Source organism: Chiloscyllium plagiosum, chromosome 43 (assembly GCF_004010195.1).
Source record: "Chiloscyllium plagiosum isolate BGI_BamShark_2017 chromosome 43, ASM401019v2, whole genome shotgun sequence".
NCBI lineage: Eukaryota > Metazoa > Chordata > Chondrichthyes > Orectolobiformes > Hemiscylliidae > Chiloscyllium > Chiloscyllium plagiosum.
Window position 1 is genome coordinate 10,896,018 of NC_057752.1, and position 16,742 is coordinate 10,912,759.

A 16,742-nucleotide genomic window follows, 5' to 3' on the forward strand; every position below is an offset into this window, starting at 1 on the left:
CAATTCTGGTCTCCTTCCTATCGGAAAGATGTTGTGAAACTTGAAAGGGTTCAGAAAAGATTTACAAGGATGTTAGACCATAAGACTTAGGAGTGGAAATAAGGCCGTTCGGCCCATCGAGTCCACTCCGCCATTCAATCATGGCTGATGGGCATTTCAACTCCACTTACCCGCATTCTCCCTGTAGCCCTTAATTCCTTGTGACATCAAGAATTTATCAATCTCTGCCTTGAAGACATTTAGCGTCCCAGCCTCCACTGCACTCTGCGGCAATGAATTCCACAGGCCCACCACTCTCTGGCTGAAGAAATGTCTCCGCATTTCTGATCTGAATTTTCCCCCTCAAATTCTAAGGCTGTGTCCACGGGTCCTAGTCTCCTCGCCTAACGGAAACAATTTCCTAGCGTTCGCCCTCTCCAAGCCATGTATTATCTTGCAAGTTTCTATTAAATCTCCCCTTAATCTTCTAAACTCCAATGAATACAATCCCAGGATCCTCAGCCGTTCCTCACATGTTAGACCTACCATTCCAGGGATCATCCGTGTGAATCTCCGCTGGAGATGCTCCAGTGCCAGTATGTCCTTCCTGAGGTGTGAGGACCAAAAGTGGAAACAGTACTCCAAATGGGGCCTAACCAGAGCTTTATAAAGTCTCAGTAGCACAACGGTGCTTTTATGTTGCCAGGGTTGGAGGTTCTGTGCTATAGGGAGAGGCTGAACAGGCTGGGGCTGTTTTCCCTGGAGAGTCAGAGGCTGAGGGGTGACCTTATAGAGGTTTACAAAATTATGAGGGGCACAAAGTCTTTTCCCTGGGGTGGGAGAGTCCAGAACTCGAGGGCATAGGTTTAGGGTGAGAGGGGAAAGATACAAGAGAGACCTACGGGGCAACTTTTTCACGCAGAGGGTGGTACGTGTATGGAATGTGCTGCCAGAGGATGTGGTGGAGGCTGGTACAATTGCACCATTTAAGAGGCGTTTGGATGGGTATATGAATAGGAAGGGTTTGGAGGGATATGGGCTGGGTGCTGGCAGGTGGGACTAGGTTGGGTTGGGATATCTGGTCGGCATGGACGGGTTGGACCGAAGGGTCTGTTTCCATGCTATACATCTCTATGACTATGATAAGATCAAACGTACTCAGCTAATAATTAAACAACATGCCGGCCATAGGCAAGTTTGTCAGAAGTGGAAGGAGAAATATTTGCATTTCAGATTCTAATTGGTATCCTGTTCATTTTTTTTTTAAAACGGATTCATAGGAGACCCGCGTCACTGTACAGAGGCAGGGATAGCAGTAGGTGTACATACATAATTTTTGGCCATCCCTAATCAGCCAGAGGACAGTTAAATGACAACATGTGGGCGACACCAGGTAAGACATCAGTGAACCGGATGGGTTTTTACAACATTCAACAATGGTTGCATGGTCACTGGACTTTTAATTAAAGGTTTTTATGGAATTCCAATCCCATTTGAACCCAGGTTCCCAAACAGTAACTACTTCTCTGGATTACTTGTCCAGCAACGATACCACGATGTTATCACCTCTCAATGTTTTCAGTGTTCAATGAAATGGCTGGTTTTAGCTGAAGATGGTACAATTGCAACATTTAAAAGGCATCTGGATGGGTATATGAATAGGAAAGGATATGGGTCATGGATACCTGGTCGGTACGGAGGAGTTGGAGCAAAAAGAGGTCTGTTTCCATGCTGTGTATTTCTATGACAAAATACACAAAATCAACTGATAAATTTCAACTACTCCAGTAAGTCTTTGCAACACTAGCCGCTATCAGTTCTGCACCTGATTGTTTCCATTCACCAAGCTTCGTTCATTCTTTTCAGCCATCCGATTATATCCTACATTTCTGTTTTTGTCCCACCATTCCCAAATAAGGGTTTCGTCACTCCAGTCAGCTGCAAATCTTCCCATGCAACGACACTGAATCTAGTCAGTGAAATCACATTTTCAAACATTGTTCCATTGCAGGTGTGTGCGCACGTGGGGTGGGGGTGGTGGCTGTCAGTTCACGTAGATAGCAAGCTCTTTATTGAACGTGTCTTTGGGAATTCTGTTGTTATCGATTTGGCTCACTGGATTCAACCAATAGAGTTGTCGCTCATTGAAGATACGAGTGACTAATATGCTGAGGATGCAAGCCTAGTGCATGCAGAGTTTTGTATGTTTGGTTAGTTTGCCTTGGTAACTTTGACTCAAGCTCTTGACAATCCTGGTGCTGATTTGGCATCAAGGGAGTGGTTGCCAGTAATTGTTGATCCAAGATCCAAGAGAAAAAATGGGAAGTTCTTCTCCAACTGCAGAAGATCATCTAACCCAAGGGACCAGAACAATCAGATGGTAGATTCCCCAAATGACTCAGCTACTACCAACACAATTATGATGGGGAACTCTTGGAAACCTGACTGGCTCTTAGCTGAATGTTTGAAAGACAAAGTCTCCTGATGCCCCTTTACAACTGTGGGAAAGTCACTAAAAGCCCAAGGCAATCAGTATGGACTGCATCAAAACCATTTTGGATTTAGACACCCTCATTTGAGATGATAATTGAGAATGGCAAACGCTCACACTCTAAATATATTGAAACAGTACCGGCAAAAGCAAAAATTAGCCCTCTGATTCAAGTACCTATTAGGAACAGTTCAAGACAATCAGTATAGCCTTATTGGGGGAGATCACGGGTGACAAAGTTGACTGAACTTTGAGGTGGTGACTAGGTTTTGTGGATGAGGGAGTACAGTTGATGTAGTCTACCTGGACTTCGTTAAGGCTTTTGACAAGATGTCACCCTCTGCTGAAGAAGGTAACAGTCCTTGGGATTCATGGCAATTCAGCAAATTGGATCGAAAATTGGCATTTTTGGCAAGAGGCAGAGGGTAATAGCAGAAGATTGTTTGTGTGATTGGAAGCCTGTGTCCAGTGTAGTAACCCAGGTTCAATTCTGGATCACTTGCTGTGTGTACTGTACATCAATGACCTAAGCATAGGTATATGTGGTTTTATCACAAAGTTCATGGATGACAAAAATTAGTTGTATGGTTAATAGAGAGGAAAACTTAGATTACAGGGCAACAGATTACAGGCTGGTCAGAAAATAACAAGTGGAAACTGTGAAGTAATGCATTTTGAGAGGACTAACAAGCATACATTGAATGGCAGGACCTAAGGAAGTACATACAGTCAGAGGAAATGGGGGCTTTACTGATGGGATGACCTTCATCTGAACTGTGCTGAGACTAGTGTCCTGGTGAGTTGTAAACAGTCTAGAGGGCTTTCAACTAAATCGCTGAGGGCTAGGGAAGATTCAAGTAAGCGTATGGCATGATAAACTGAAAGAGAGGACTAAGCAAGTGAGCAAGGTTGCAATAAAGGAAATGATAATTAAATCAAGGCAGGATGGTGCAGAACATATAAATAAGGCTAGAGGTTGCAAAACCAGTAAAAAGACAGTGTTAAAGGTCCTGCACCTGAATGCTTGTTGCATTTGTAACAAAATGGATAAATTGACAGCTCAAATAGAAATAAATACATTTGATCTGATCGCCACGACACAAACATGACTACAGTACAACTAAAGCTGGGACCCACATATTCAATGACACGACATGTTGGGAAAACAAAAAGCTATGAAAAGGTAAGAGAGGTTGCTTTGGTAAATGAAGTATGACATCAGTACAATAGAGAGAGATGAACTACGATCAAAATGTAGAATCAATTTAAGTAAACATAAGAAATGGTGAAGAAGTGATCTGTGTGACGAGTTTATTGTTTCCCCCCCTTCCCCACCAACTGTAAAATAGAGGAAACAAGGAACTGTAACTGGGCTCGAGAAAGGCATACAGGGAATTTACAAACATCCATCTTGCGAACGTGATCTCATACAGGAGTGCAATCTTAAAGATCGGACACATCTTTATCATACATACGAATAACTCTTTTATATCATCCTGCATTGCGTTCCAACCTGCGTATAGACCTGCTTACGAACATACTCCAGAACGGAACCCATTCACAACTTGGAGACTGCCCATACTGATAATCGTGGCTGAGTTTTATCTATATATAATGACTAGATAAATCAGACTAGCAAAGGTAACCTGGAAGAGGAGTTCATCAAGTGTTGTTAGCATGGATTCTTAAAGTGAAACAGTGTAAAGTCAACCAGAGAGAGAAGGCTACTTTAGATCTGGTAATGTGCAACGAGGCAGGATTAAAGGACCTCATAGTAAAAGGGCCCATAGGGAGCAGTGAACATAACACAATTTTGCATTCAATTTGCAGGAAAGAAGAGTGGACCCAAGATGAGTCTTTCAGACTTTTAAATAGAGTCATAGAGATGTACAGCACGGAAACAGACCCTTCAGTCCACCTCGTCCATGCTGACCAGATATCCTAAATTAATCTAGTCCCATTTGCCAGCACTTGGCCCATATCCCTCTAAACCCTTCCTATTCATTTTTCCATCCAGATGCCTTTTAAATGTTGTATTGTACCGGCCTCCACCACTTCCTCTGGCAGCTCATTCTATACACGCACCACCCTCTGTATGAAAAAGTTGTCCTTAGGTCCCCTTTAAATCTTACCCCTCTCACCCTAAACCTATTCCCTCAAATTCTGGACTCCCCTACCTCATGGAAAAGACTTTGTCTACTTACCCAATCCATTCCCCTAATGATTATGTAAACCTCTACACACACACACACGCGCACGCACACACGCACGCGCGCACACACACACACACAGAAAGAGACCGCTAAACTGAACTCAAATTATTTTAAGGGACAGATCAGGAGAAATGTATTGGCAAACATTTAAGGTGATATTTCAGAACACTCAATGATAAAATTCCACAAAGACGGAAGGACATTCCATCTGTACTTAACAGAGAAAGCTATAGATTGCATCAAATTGAGAGGAAAAGCATGGTATTCTGAGAAAATTAAGACACACTGAAGAATGGGAGAAAACTAGCTTAAAAATCAAATATACCTATGAATCTATATTGGTATTTGAAAAATAAAAAAAAATTGAACATTTGTCCTCCAAACAGAGAAAAGGAGAGTGCACAAGCAAAAGAGGGGGGAGTGAGGAGTGAGAGTGAGGGAAATAGCAGTTGAATTGAACAGATATTTTGCATTTATCTTTATTCTACAGGATACAAACGGCTTCCCTGAAACTGTAAAACAAGAGGTGAAAAGGAGTGAAGAACATAAGAAATTACATTCACCAGTGAAAGGGGACTGCGAAAATTGAGGATTAATAGCTGACAAGTCGACAGGTCCTGATGAACTTCATACTAATATCTTAAAACAAGAGGCTGCTGAGCGAGTAGGTGCACTGATTTTAATTTTCCAACATTCCCTCAATCCTAGAAAGGTCCCATCAGATTTGAAAACAGTAAATGTAATGCCTTTATTAAAGAAAGGAGAGAGACAAAAGTAAGAAACTATAATAATTAAAGCAGTCCACTTCACAACTGTAATTGGGAAAATGCAGGAGGTGATATGAGATACTTAGAAAATCTCAATGCAATCAGGCAAAGTCAACATAGTTTCGTAAAAAGGAAATCATGTTTGATTAAATTTTATTCAGAGTTCTTTGAGGAAATAATAATTAAGTGGATAAAGGGGAACCTGCGCACCTGGATTTCCAAAATGCATTGTAGATATGCCAAAAGATTGTGACGCAAAGGTCCATGGTGGGGTAGGTGACATAATAGCATGGATTGAGGATTGGATAGCTAACGGGAAAACAGATTGATATAACTCAGTCATTTTCAGGGTGGCAAAATGTAATGAGTGATGGGCACAGGAATCAGTGCTGAGGCCTTACTATTTACAATCTGTATCAATGACTGGATGAAGGAACCGACTACATAGTTACCAAATTTGCTGATGACAAGGACAGGTAAATTATGAAGAGCACATAAGGAGTCTACAAAGGGATATAGGTAGGTTAAGTAAGTGGGCAAGGAAATTGGCAGAGAGAATAAAACATAGGAATGTATGAGTTTGTCCATTTTGGCATGAAGAATAGAAAAGCAGCATATTATTTACATGGAGAGAGATTGCAGATCTTTGTCCTGTACATGAAAAGTTAGTATGCAGGCATAGCAAGTGATTGTGGAAATAAAGTTAACTTTGTCATTTCTTGCACAAGGAATGCATAAAAATAAGAATACTTTGTTACAGTTATATAGGGTGTTGGTGAGACCAAATCTATATTACTGTATTCAGTACTAGGTTCCTTATTTAAGAAAGGACATTACACCAGAAGCAACCCAGGGTAGGTTCATGTTATTGAAACCCAAGATGAAGGGGCGACCTTATGAGGAAAGGTTAGACATTTGAACCCATAACAATTTGAGTTTAGAAAATAGGAGGGGTAAGCTTATTGATCCCTTGAGGACTTGACAGGGTGGTGTTGGAAGTAAGTTTCTCTTTGTGAGAGAAATGAGAACGAGGGTATTATTTAAACACAAGACAGAGACAAAGAAAAATTTGTTCTTGGTGTCATGAGTCTATAGAATTATCTTCCCCAGACAGTGAAGGAGGTAAGGTCATTGAATATCTTTAAAGGAAGAGGTAGACAGATTCTTGACTATGAAAGGTATAACAAGTGGGCAGCAGACGGGAGTTAAATCTACAGTCAGATCAGTCATGATTTTACTGAAAAGTAGAGCAGGCTCAGGAGCCAAAAGACACAATTATATTTGTATGTTTGCGTGGTTGCAGGATCTTCTCGTAATTAAATTAGTTGCTGTGTTTTTCTAAACTACATCAATGTCTGTACTTCAAAACCATTTCATTAGCTACCAACAGCTTCAGAACATTGTGGAGATGAAAGATGTGACATAAATGCATGTTCGTTTGAACAAAATGAACACAACTATGCCTCAAGCCCTTTGGTGTGCATGGAACTCTGAAGAATGATCACTGGTCATTTGGCTTTTTTTTTTAAATTCACTCATGGGAATCACTGGCAAGGCCAGTATTTATTGACCCCCATCCCTTCTTGTCTTTGAGAAGGTGGGGGTGAGCTGCATTCTTGAACTGCTGCAGTCCATGTGCTGTAGGTTGACCCACAATGTCGTTAAGGAGGGAATTCCAGGGTTTTGACCCAGCGACAGTGAAGTAACAACGATACATCTCCAAGTCAGGATTGTGTGTGGCTTAGAGGGGAACTTGCAGGGGATGGTGTCCCCTTGTATCTGTTGCACTTGTCCTTCGAGATGCAAGTGGTCATGCATTTGGAAGGTGCTCAGGAGCTTTTGTGAATTTCTGCAGTGCATCTTGTAAATGGTACACACTGCTGCTACTTAGTGTTGATGGCGGTGGAGGGAGTGGATGCTTGTAGATGTGTGCCAATCAAGCGGGCTGCTTTGTCCTGGATGGTGTCAAGTTTCTGGAGTGTTATTGGAGCTGCACCCATCCAGGCAAGTGGAGTGTATTCCAGCATACTCCTGACTTTTAAGCATACAGCAAGGAAACAGGCCTTTCAGCCCAACTCATCCATGCGGCCAGATATCCTAAACTAAATTCGTCCCATTTGGGCGTGTTTAGCCCATATCCCTCTAAACCTTTCCTATTCACGTACCTTCCAAATGTCTTTTAAATGTTGTAATTGTACCTGCCTTGAGTACTTCTGCTGGCAACTCGGCCCATGTACCCACCAACCTGTGAAAAAGCTGCCCCTCAAGTTCCTTTTAAATCTTTCCCCTCTCACCTTAAACCTATGCCCTCTAGTTTTCAATTCCCTTACTGAAATATCTGATTGCCTGTCACAAATTCACAGTACATAGGCTCTGACCAGCAAGTTCAGAACCAAGTCTGAGAAATGAGGTAACTCTTTGAACCTCCTGCTTATTTTATCCTTTTTTTGTGTCTTCATTTATTCCCATAGCCTATGGAGACCTCCTGAATCTACTGTTCATATATGTCAGCCAAGGCTCCCTAATGGCTACGGTTAAAAACCCCAATCAAGGATCTCAATGAGATCCACCTAACCCTTATTCTAATCACTACACAACCCTTGGGAAACAACTTTGGCCATTCACCTTATCTGTGCTCCTCATGATTTTATAAACCTCTATAAAAGGTCACCCCTCAGCCTCCTATACTCCCAGGGAAAAGAATTTCCAGCCTCTTACGTACCCTGTAAATGGTGGATAAACTTGGGGAACTCGGGAGTGGAGTTACTCGTCACGGTATTCCTAACCTTTGATTTACTCTGGTAGCCACTGTGTTTATGTGAGGAATCCAGTTGAGTTTCTGGTCAATGGTCAGTGGGGGAATTCAGTGATGGTAACATGACTGAATGTCAGAGGGTATTGTCTCTTTTGTCTCTTCAGCAAGGACATACATGGATTCAGAGTCATAAAAACTGCAATACCAAAAAAGACCAAAGAACATTATTTCATCTTCTGCTAACCTGGTGTGATACAGTGAGATTGAGTTGCTAATCAATGATTATCTACAATTGAGAAAGGAGAAGTTTGATCATAGGCTCCATAGTTTACTGTGGAGAAGGATATGGAAATTATAGAACATAAGGAAATAAATAGCGACATCTTGAAAAAACTGCCCACATCAGAGGTGGTAGTACTGGACATCTTACAACATATGAAGATGGATAAGTCACAGGACCTGATTAGGTGGACCCTAGAACTCTGTGGGAAGCTAGGGAAGTGATTGCTGGGATCCTTACCATGATACTTGTATCATCGATAGTCACAGGGGTGGTGCTGGAAGACACGAGGTTGGCTAACATCGTGCCACTATTTAAGAAAGATGGTAAGGAAAAGCCAGGGAACTTTTGATCGGTGAGCCTGACATTAGCGGTGGGCAAGTTGCTGGGAGGAGATCCTGAGGGACAGGATGTACATATATTTGGAAAGGCAAGGACTGATTAGGGATAGTCAACATGGCTGTGTGGGGGAAATAATGTCTCACAAACTTGATTGACTTTTTTGTAGTAGTAACAAAGTGGATTGATGAAGGCAGAGCAGTGGACTTGACCTATACGGATTTCAGTAAAGCATTCGACAAGGTTCCACATGGTAGACTGGTTAGCAAGGTTAGATCACAAGGAATCCAGAGAGAACTATACATCTGGATACAAAACTGGCCCAAAGGGGAAGACAGAGGGTGGTGGTGGAGGATTGCTCTTCAGACTGGAGGCTTGTGACCAGTGATGTGCCACAGCGATTGGTGGTACATCCACTGCTTTTTGTCATATTCATATAAATTATTTGGATGTGAACACAGGAGGTATGGTTAGTAAGTTTGCAGATGACACCAAAAGTGGTGGTGTAATGGACAGCTAAGGTTACCTCAGAATACAATGGGACCTTAATCAGATGAACCGGTGGGTCAAGGAATGGCAGACGGAGTTTAGTTTAGACAAATGTGAGGTGCAGCATTTTGAAAAGGCAAATCAGGGCAGGACTTATACACTTAATGGTAAGATCCTGGGGAGTGTTGCTGAAGACCTTGGAATGCAGGTTCTTAGTCCCTTGAAAGTAGAGTCACAGGTAGATAGGATAGTGAAGGTGGTCCAAAAGAGAAAATGCTGGAAAATCTCAGCAGGTCTGGCAGCATCTGTAAGGAGAGAAAAGAGCTGACGTTTAGAGTCTAACTGACCCTTTGTCAAAGTGGTGTTTGGTATGCTTGCCTTTATTGATCAGAGCATTGAATACAGGAGTTGGGAGGTCATGCGACAGCTGTACAGGAAACTGGTTAGGCCAATTTTGGAATATTGCATGCAATTCTGGTCTCCCTGCATTCGGAAGGGTGTTAAACTTGAAAGGGTTCAGAAAAGATATCCAAAGATGTTGCTGGGGTTGGAGGGTTTGAGCTATAGAGGCTGAATAAATTGGGACTATTTCCCCTAGAATGTCAAAGGCTGAGGGCTGACCTTAAAAGTTTATAAAATTAAGGACGTGGATAGGGTGAATAGACAAGGTCTCTTCTCTGGGACAGGGAAGTCCAGAACTAGACAGCATAGGTTTAAGCTGAGAAGGGAAAGATTTAAAATGAACTTAAGGGGCAACATTTTCATGCAGAGGGTGGTGAGTGTATATAGAGGCTAGTATAATTGCAACATTTAAAAGGCATTTGGATGGGTATATGAATAGGAAGGTTTGCAGGGATATGGGCCAAATGCTGGCAAATGGGACTAGATTAATTTAGGAAATCTAGTCCACTTGAATGAGTTGGACTGAATGGTCTGTTTCCAAGCTGTACAGCTCTATGACTCTAAGCCCAGGCTTTAAACAGGAAACCCGAACCTTCTTGGATGGAGTGATCTAAAATCGGACCAGAACACTGACCAGTTTATTGCCTGCACAAACATGTGCCACCTACACATGCAACTACCAGCCTTAACTGCACATTGAGAACGTCACCTGGGGAAGATTTCTAATCGCATCCCCACCTCATTTGAAGCCAAGATCACAGAACCTGGTACTCAGACATTTGCGGATTACACGCAGAATTCTACTTTAGGCTGCCTCTCAAGAACACTGATGATTCCTATTTCCAATATGGAACAACCATGTGGAATGCAAGCCGTTAACAACATGAGCCCAACAAGCAGGACCTCATGGAACTACTTCGTACTAAAACTTCATTTGACTGGTCAGTAAGGAACATGCCCCCAATGGTTTCAACATTTCTCCCCCAGTGCCCATTGCTGTGTCCCCGCCCACTGAAGGCCTCCCACCCTCTGGCACCCCACACTCACCGCCTCACACTGGGCTTCAGGCCGACGCCTCAGAAACTCCGCGCTCGGCGCTCGCACCACAAACCGTCCGTTGCCGATCCCCCCCCCACCCCCCCCTCCAAAAAAATAGCAACCCAAGGTTGTGTTTTCGAGAAGTGATGAAGGAAGGAAGATAGGGAGGGAGGGGAAGGGAAAAGGACACAACTAAGGGAATGAGAAAGAAACCAAACTGCGGAAAAATAAAAAGAGAAAAAGAAAGAAAATAATCTGGCCGGCTTCGGCGCCTGCGTACTACGTCACGCTTTCCTGCCCACTCAGTGACGTCAACAGGTGCTCCGTGCTTGTGACATCACCGGTTTGTGCGTAGAGCCCCTGAGAGCCGGCGCTAGTCTCCAGGACGCCCCTTACATTGAGCGGAGGCGCGGCAGGTGTTTCACGCTCGTGTGTTGCTTCAAACGCAATTTTATTCCGTTCCGTCCTGTCAATCAATGATTCTTCATTGCAACATTTGTACACCTTGGCTTCCCGTAATCCAATAGCATGGATTGACTCACCTCAGGCGTTGCCACAAACCAACAGTTTTTACTCAGGGTAGTAGTATTTGATTCCTTCGTCATTGAATGCCGAGTTTTTACTCAGTCACCAATTTTATACAGCATTTGATATTTAATTTCATTAATTTAATTGCAATCAATGTCCCCTTGTGTGCACACATCAGACATGAACATGCATTTACTTTGTGGGTGGTTGTTGAATCCCCAGGAATGTCAAGGGGGCAGGGGAGGAGGTTGTCTCCTATTGGTGATGGTCATTGCCTGGCATTTGTGTGGTGCAAATATTATTTGCCACTTGTCAGCCCAAGCCTGGATGTTGTCCAGATCTGAGGAAGGGGTACCAGACCTGGAACATTAACTGATTCCACTCCACAGTTGCTGCCAGACCTGCTAAGCTTTTCTGGGAGAAAGTGAGGACTGCAGATGCTGGAGATCAGAGCTGAAAATGTGTTGCTGGAAAAGCGCAACAGGTCAGGCAGCATCCAGGGAACAGGAGAATCAACGTTTCGGGCATAATCCCTTCTTCAGGACAATTTCCTCATTCCTGAAGAAGGGATTATGCCCGAAACGTCGATTCTCCTGTTCCCTGGATGCTGCCTGACCTGCTGCGCTTTTCCAGCAACACATTTTCAGCTCTGCTAAGCTTTTCTAATAATTTCTATTTTTGTCTGATTTACAGCATCCCACAGGGCTTTCGGTTTTTATTGTCCAGATATTGTTGCATTTGAATATGAACTCCTTCAGTATCTGAGGAGTCGCAAATGGTGCTGAACATTGCACAATCATCAGTGAATTTCACCACTTCTGACCTGTTGATGACTACAAGGGAAGGACAATGATGGAGTAGCTAAGGATGGTTGGGGCCATGATGATAAGAGGGCCATGAAAAGGGAAATCTTGTGGGATAGCTGTAGTTTCCCTAACTGTGGACTGGGAGGCCTAGGTTCAAATCTCACCTACCCCAGAGATGTAACATCTCTGAACAGTTTTTTTTTCATCTACCCACAGCAACCCCTGCAGAGATGTCCTAGCCTTGAGATGACTAATCTCCAATAACCACAATCATGGTCTTCTGTGCCAGGTATGACTCCAAACAGCAGTTTTCCCACAATGCCCATTTACTTCAGTTTTGCTTAAATCCCTATGCAACACTCAGGGAAATGCACCTATAAATGCACCTACCACCGTTAAAAATTGCACAACACCAGGTTATAGTCAAATAGGTTTATTTGGAAGCACTAGCTTTCGGAGTGCTGCTCCTTCATCTGGTAACATCAGGAGCAGGACCATAAGACACTGAAATTATGAGCATAGATTACAGTAGCATGCAACTGAAAGGATATATTAAACAAACCTAGAGATTGGTGTCTAGCCTAGACAGCGGTTTGTTCAATATATCACTTTCAGTTGTATGACACTGTAATCTTTTGCTATAAATTCTGTGTTTTATGATCCTGTCCTGACGAAGGAGCAGCACTCCAAAAGCTAGTGCTTCCAAATAAACCTGTTGGATTATAACCTGGTGTTGTGTGCTTTTTAACTTTGACCACCCCAGTCCAACACTGGCTCCTCCACATCACCTCAGATGATCTACCTTAGTACAGCTGTGTTTATTTTGTTTGCTAATCCTCCTGCAGTATCTTTGATATTTTAATAAACATCAAACAGTGGAAACCTGAAACAAAAACAAAGTACAAGAAAATCTCAGCAGGTCTGGCAGAATCTGTGAAGCGAAAAACCAAGTTAACATTGAGTACAGAAATGAAAGCAGTTGGGAAATGATGGTATTTACACTGATGGAGGAGGGGGGAGGGAAATTCTACAGGGACCATTCCTTCTGGGGCACCCTGGATAACTCCTCCATTCCCAGTAACTCCTTACAACCCCATGGCACCTTCCCATGCAACCACAAAAGTTGAACATTTTTCTGTTTACCTTCTGCCTTACAATTAAAAGTCTCACACACCTTTCAAGTGAAGCAGTAATTTACCTGCACTTTGCTCAATCTAGTCTATGATGTTCGTTGCTCACAGTGTGGTCTCCTATACATTGCAGAGACAAAATGCAGACAGGGTAACCGCTTTCTGGAACACTGATGTTCTGTCCATTAACATAGTTTTGAACTTCCAGTTGCTTGCTACTTCAACACACCACTGTGTTTCCATGCCAACATTTTTGTCTCAGGCCTGCTGTAGTGCTCCAGTGAAGTTTAGTGCAATCTGGAGGAACACACCTAAATCTTCCACCCGAGTACTTTCAACAGTCAGCATTCAACATCGAGTTTAACAACTTCAGAGTGCGAACACCCCCCTCCACGTTGGTTACCCACTCCCAAACCACAGGACCTGTTCTGCTTGAGTTGCTCCCAGCATGACAAATCCATTTTCAACTCTTCACAGTTCCCATTATCACCTATTCAGCATTTACTTCTTCCCTGGTAGTCTTTTGGCCTGGCATGGCTGCAGCATGGACTTCCGGTCTTCAGGTGATTCCAGAGCGGTCTCCCGGCCTCGAGAACCTGGAGGTGAAGCTCGGCGCAGTTTGGAGTCAAGGCCCAGTGCAGACTGGAGGTTAGGTACCAGTGTGGACTAGGTTAGAAGGGCCATTGCTCGGAACTTTTTAATTTTCTATTTACTAATTTATTCCGACAATCTGCTATGCTGGTCTTTTTATTTCTTTTTTATTTTTCTATTTTTTTTCCTAAGAACATTTAATTAAGAATTTGTACCGAGGTACTTTTGTACTTAAGATGGCGCCATAAGTGGCAGACATGTAAACATTTCACTGTACTCATTTGGATAATAGAGTCAGAGAGATGTACAGCACATAAACAGACCCTTCGGTCCAACCCATCCATGCTGACCAGATATCCCAACCCAATCTAGTCCCACCTGCCAGCACCCAGCCCATATCCCTCCAAACCCTTCCTATTCATATACCCATCCAAATGCCTCTTAAATGTTGCAATTGTACCAGCCTCCACCACTTCCTCTGGCAGCTCATTCCATACACACACCACCCTCTGCATGGAAAGATTGCCCCTAAGGTCTCTTTTATATCTTCCCCCTCTCAGCCCTCTCACACTAAACCTATGCCCTCTAGTTCTGGACTGCCCAACCCCAGGGAAAAGACTTGGTCTATTTACCCTATCCATGCCCCTCAATTTTGTAAACCTCTATAAAGGTCACCCCTCAGCCTCCAACGCTCCAAGGAAAACAGCCCCAGCCTGTTCAGCCCCTCCCTATAGCTCAAATCCTCCAAACCTGGCAACATCCTTGTAAATCTTCTCTGAACCCTTTCAAGTTTCACAACATCTTTCCGATAGGAAGGAGACCAGAATTGCACACAATATTCCAACAGTGGCCTAACCAACGTCCTGTACAGCCACAACATGACCTCCCAACTCCTGTACTCAATACTCTGACCGATAAAGGAAAGCATACCAAACGCCGCCTTCACTATCCTATCTACCTGCGACTCCACTTTCAAGGGGCTGTGAACCTGCACTCCAAGGTCTCTTTGTTCAGCAACACTCCCAAGGACCTTACCATTAAGTGTATGAGTCCTGCTAAGATTTGCTTTTCCAAAATGCAGGACCTCACATTTATCTGAATTAAACTCCATCTGATCAAGATCCTGTTGTACTCTGAGGTAACCCTCTTCGCTGTCCACGACACCTACAATTTTGGTGTCATCTGCAAACTTATTAACTGTACCTCTTATGCTCACATCCAAATCATTTATATAAATGACAAAGTAGAGGACCCAGCACCGATCCTTGTGGCACTCCACTGGTCACAGGCCTCCAGTCTGAAAAACAGCCCTCCACCACCCTGTGTCTTCTACCTTTGAGCCAGTTCTGTATCCAAGTGGCTAGTTCTCCCTGTATTCCATGAGATCTAACCTTGATAACCAGTCTCCTTTGGGGAACCTTGTTGAATGCCTTACTGAAGTCCATATAGATTACATCAACCATTCTGCCCTCATCAATCCTCTTTGTTACATCTTCAAAAAACTCAATCAAGTTTGTGAGACATGATTTCCCACGCACAAAGCCATGTTGACTATCCCTAATCAGTCCTTGCCTTTCCAAACACATGTACATCCTGTCCCTCAGGATTCCCTCCAACAACTTGCCCACCACTGATGTCAGGCTCACTGGTCTGTAGTTCCCTGGCCTTGTCCTTACATCTTTCTTAAATAGTGGCACCATGTTAGCTACCCTCCAGTCTTCCGGTACCTCACCTGTGACTATCAATGATACAAATATCTCAGCAAGAGGCCCAGCAATCACTTCCCTAGCTTCCCACATAGTATATACCTGATCAGATCTTGGGGATTTATCCACCTTTATGCATTTCAAGACATCCTGCACTTCCTCCTCTGTAATCTGGACATTTTTCAAGATGTCACCATCTATTTCCCTATGGTCTATATCTTCCATGTCCTTTCCCACAGTAAATACTGATGCAAAATACTTGTTTAATATCTTCCCATTTTCTGCAGCTCCACACAAAAGCCACCTTGCTGATCTTTGAGGGGCCCTGTTCTCTCCCTCGTTACCCTTTTGTCCTTAATGTATTTGTAAAAACTCTTTGGATTCTCCTTAACTCTATTTGCCTAAGCTATCTTATGTCCCCTTTTTGCCCTCCTGATTTCCCTCTTATGTATACTCCTACTGCCTTTAAACTCTAAGGATTTACCTCCATTCAGCTTTTGAAAGGTCTTGTCTAATACTGTCAAAATTGTCCTTTCTCCAATTTAGAACTTCAACTTTTAGATCTGGTCTATCCTTTTCCATCACTATTTTAAAACAAATAGAATTATGGTCACTGGCCCCAAATTGCTCCCCCACTGACACCTCAGTCACCTGCCCTGCCTTATTTCCCAAGAGTAGGTCAAGTTTTGCACCTTCTCCAGTAGGTACATCCACATACCGAATCAGAAACCTTTCTTGTAAATACTTAAGAAATTCCTCTCCATCTCAACCCTTAACACTATGGCAGTCCCAGTCTATGTTTGGAAAGTTAAAATCCCCTACCATAACCGCCCTATTATTCTTACAGAAAACCGAGATCTCCTTACAAATTTGTTTCTCAATTTCCCTCTGACTATTAGGAAGTCTATAATACAATCCCAATAAGGTGATCATCCCTTTCATATTTCTCAGTTCCACCCAAAAAACTTCCCTGGATGTATTTCCGGGAATATCCTCCCTCAGCACAGCTGTAATGCTATCCCTTGTCAAAAACGCCACTCCCCCTCCTCTCTTGCCTCTCTTTCTGTCCTTCCTGTAGCATTTGTATCCTGGAACATTAAGCTGCCAGTCCTGCCCATCCCTGAACCATGTTTCTGTAATTGCTATGATATCCCAGTCCCATGTTCCTAATCATGCCCTGAGTTCATCTTCCTTCCCTGTTAGGCCCCTTGCACTGAAATAAATGCAG

The 16,742-nt window shown here is 43.2% G+C and overlaps 1 protein-coding gene across 1 annotated transcript in view; it reads right to left on the minus strand.

The window, feature by feature from the left end:
- Window positions 1-11,155, minus strand: part of LOC122543373 (R3H domain-containing protein 2) — a 230,714-nt gene extending 219,559 nt beyond the window's left edge. Inside the window, exon 1 of the mRNA XM_043682021.1 lies at window positions 10,763-11,155. The gene's annotated coding sequence lies outside the window, so the exon portion shown is untranslated. The remainder of the gene's footprint in view (window positions 1-10,762) is intronic.
- Window positions 11,156-16,742: the final 5,587 nt, after the last annotated feature.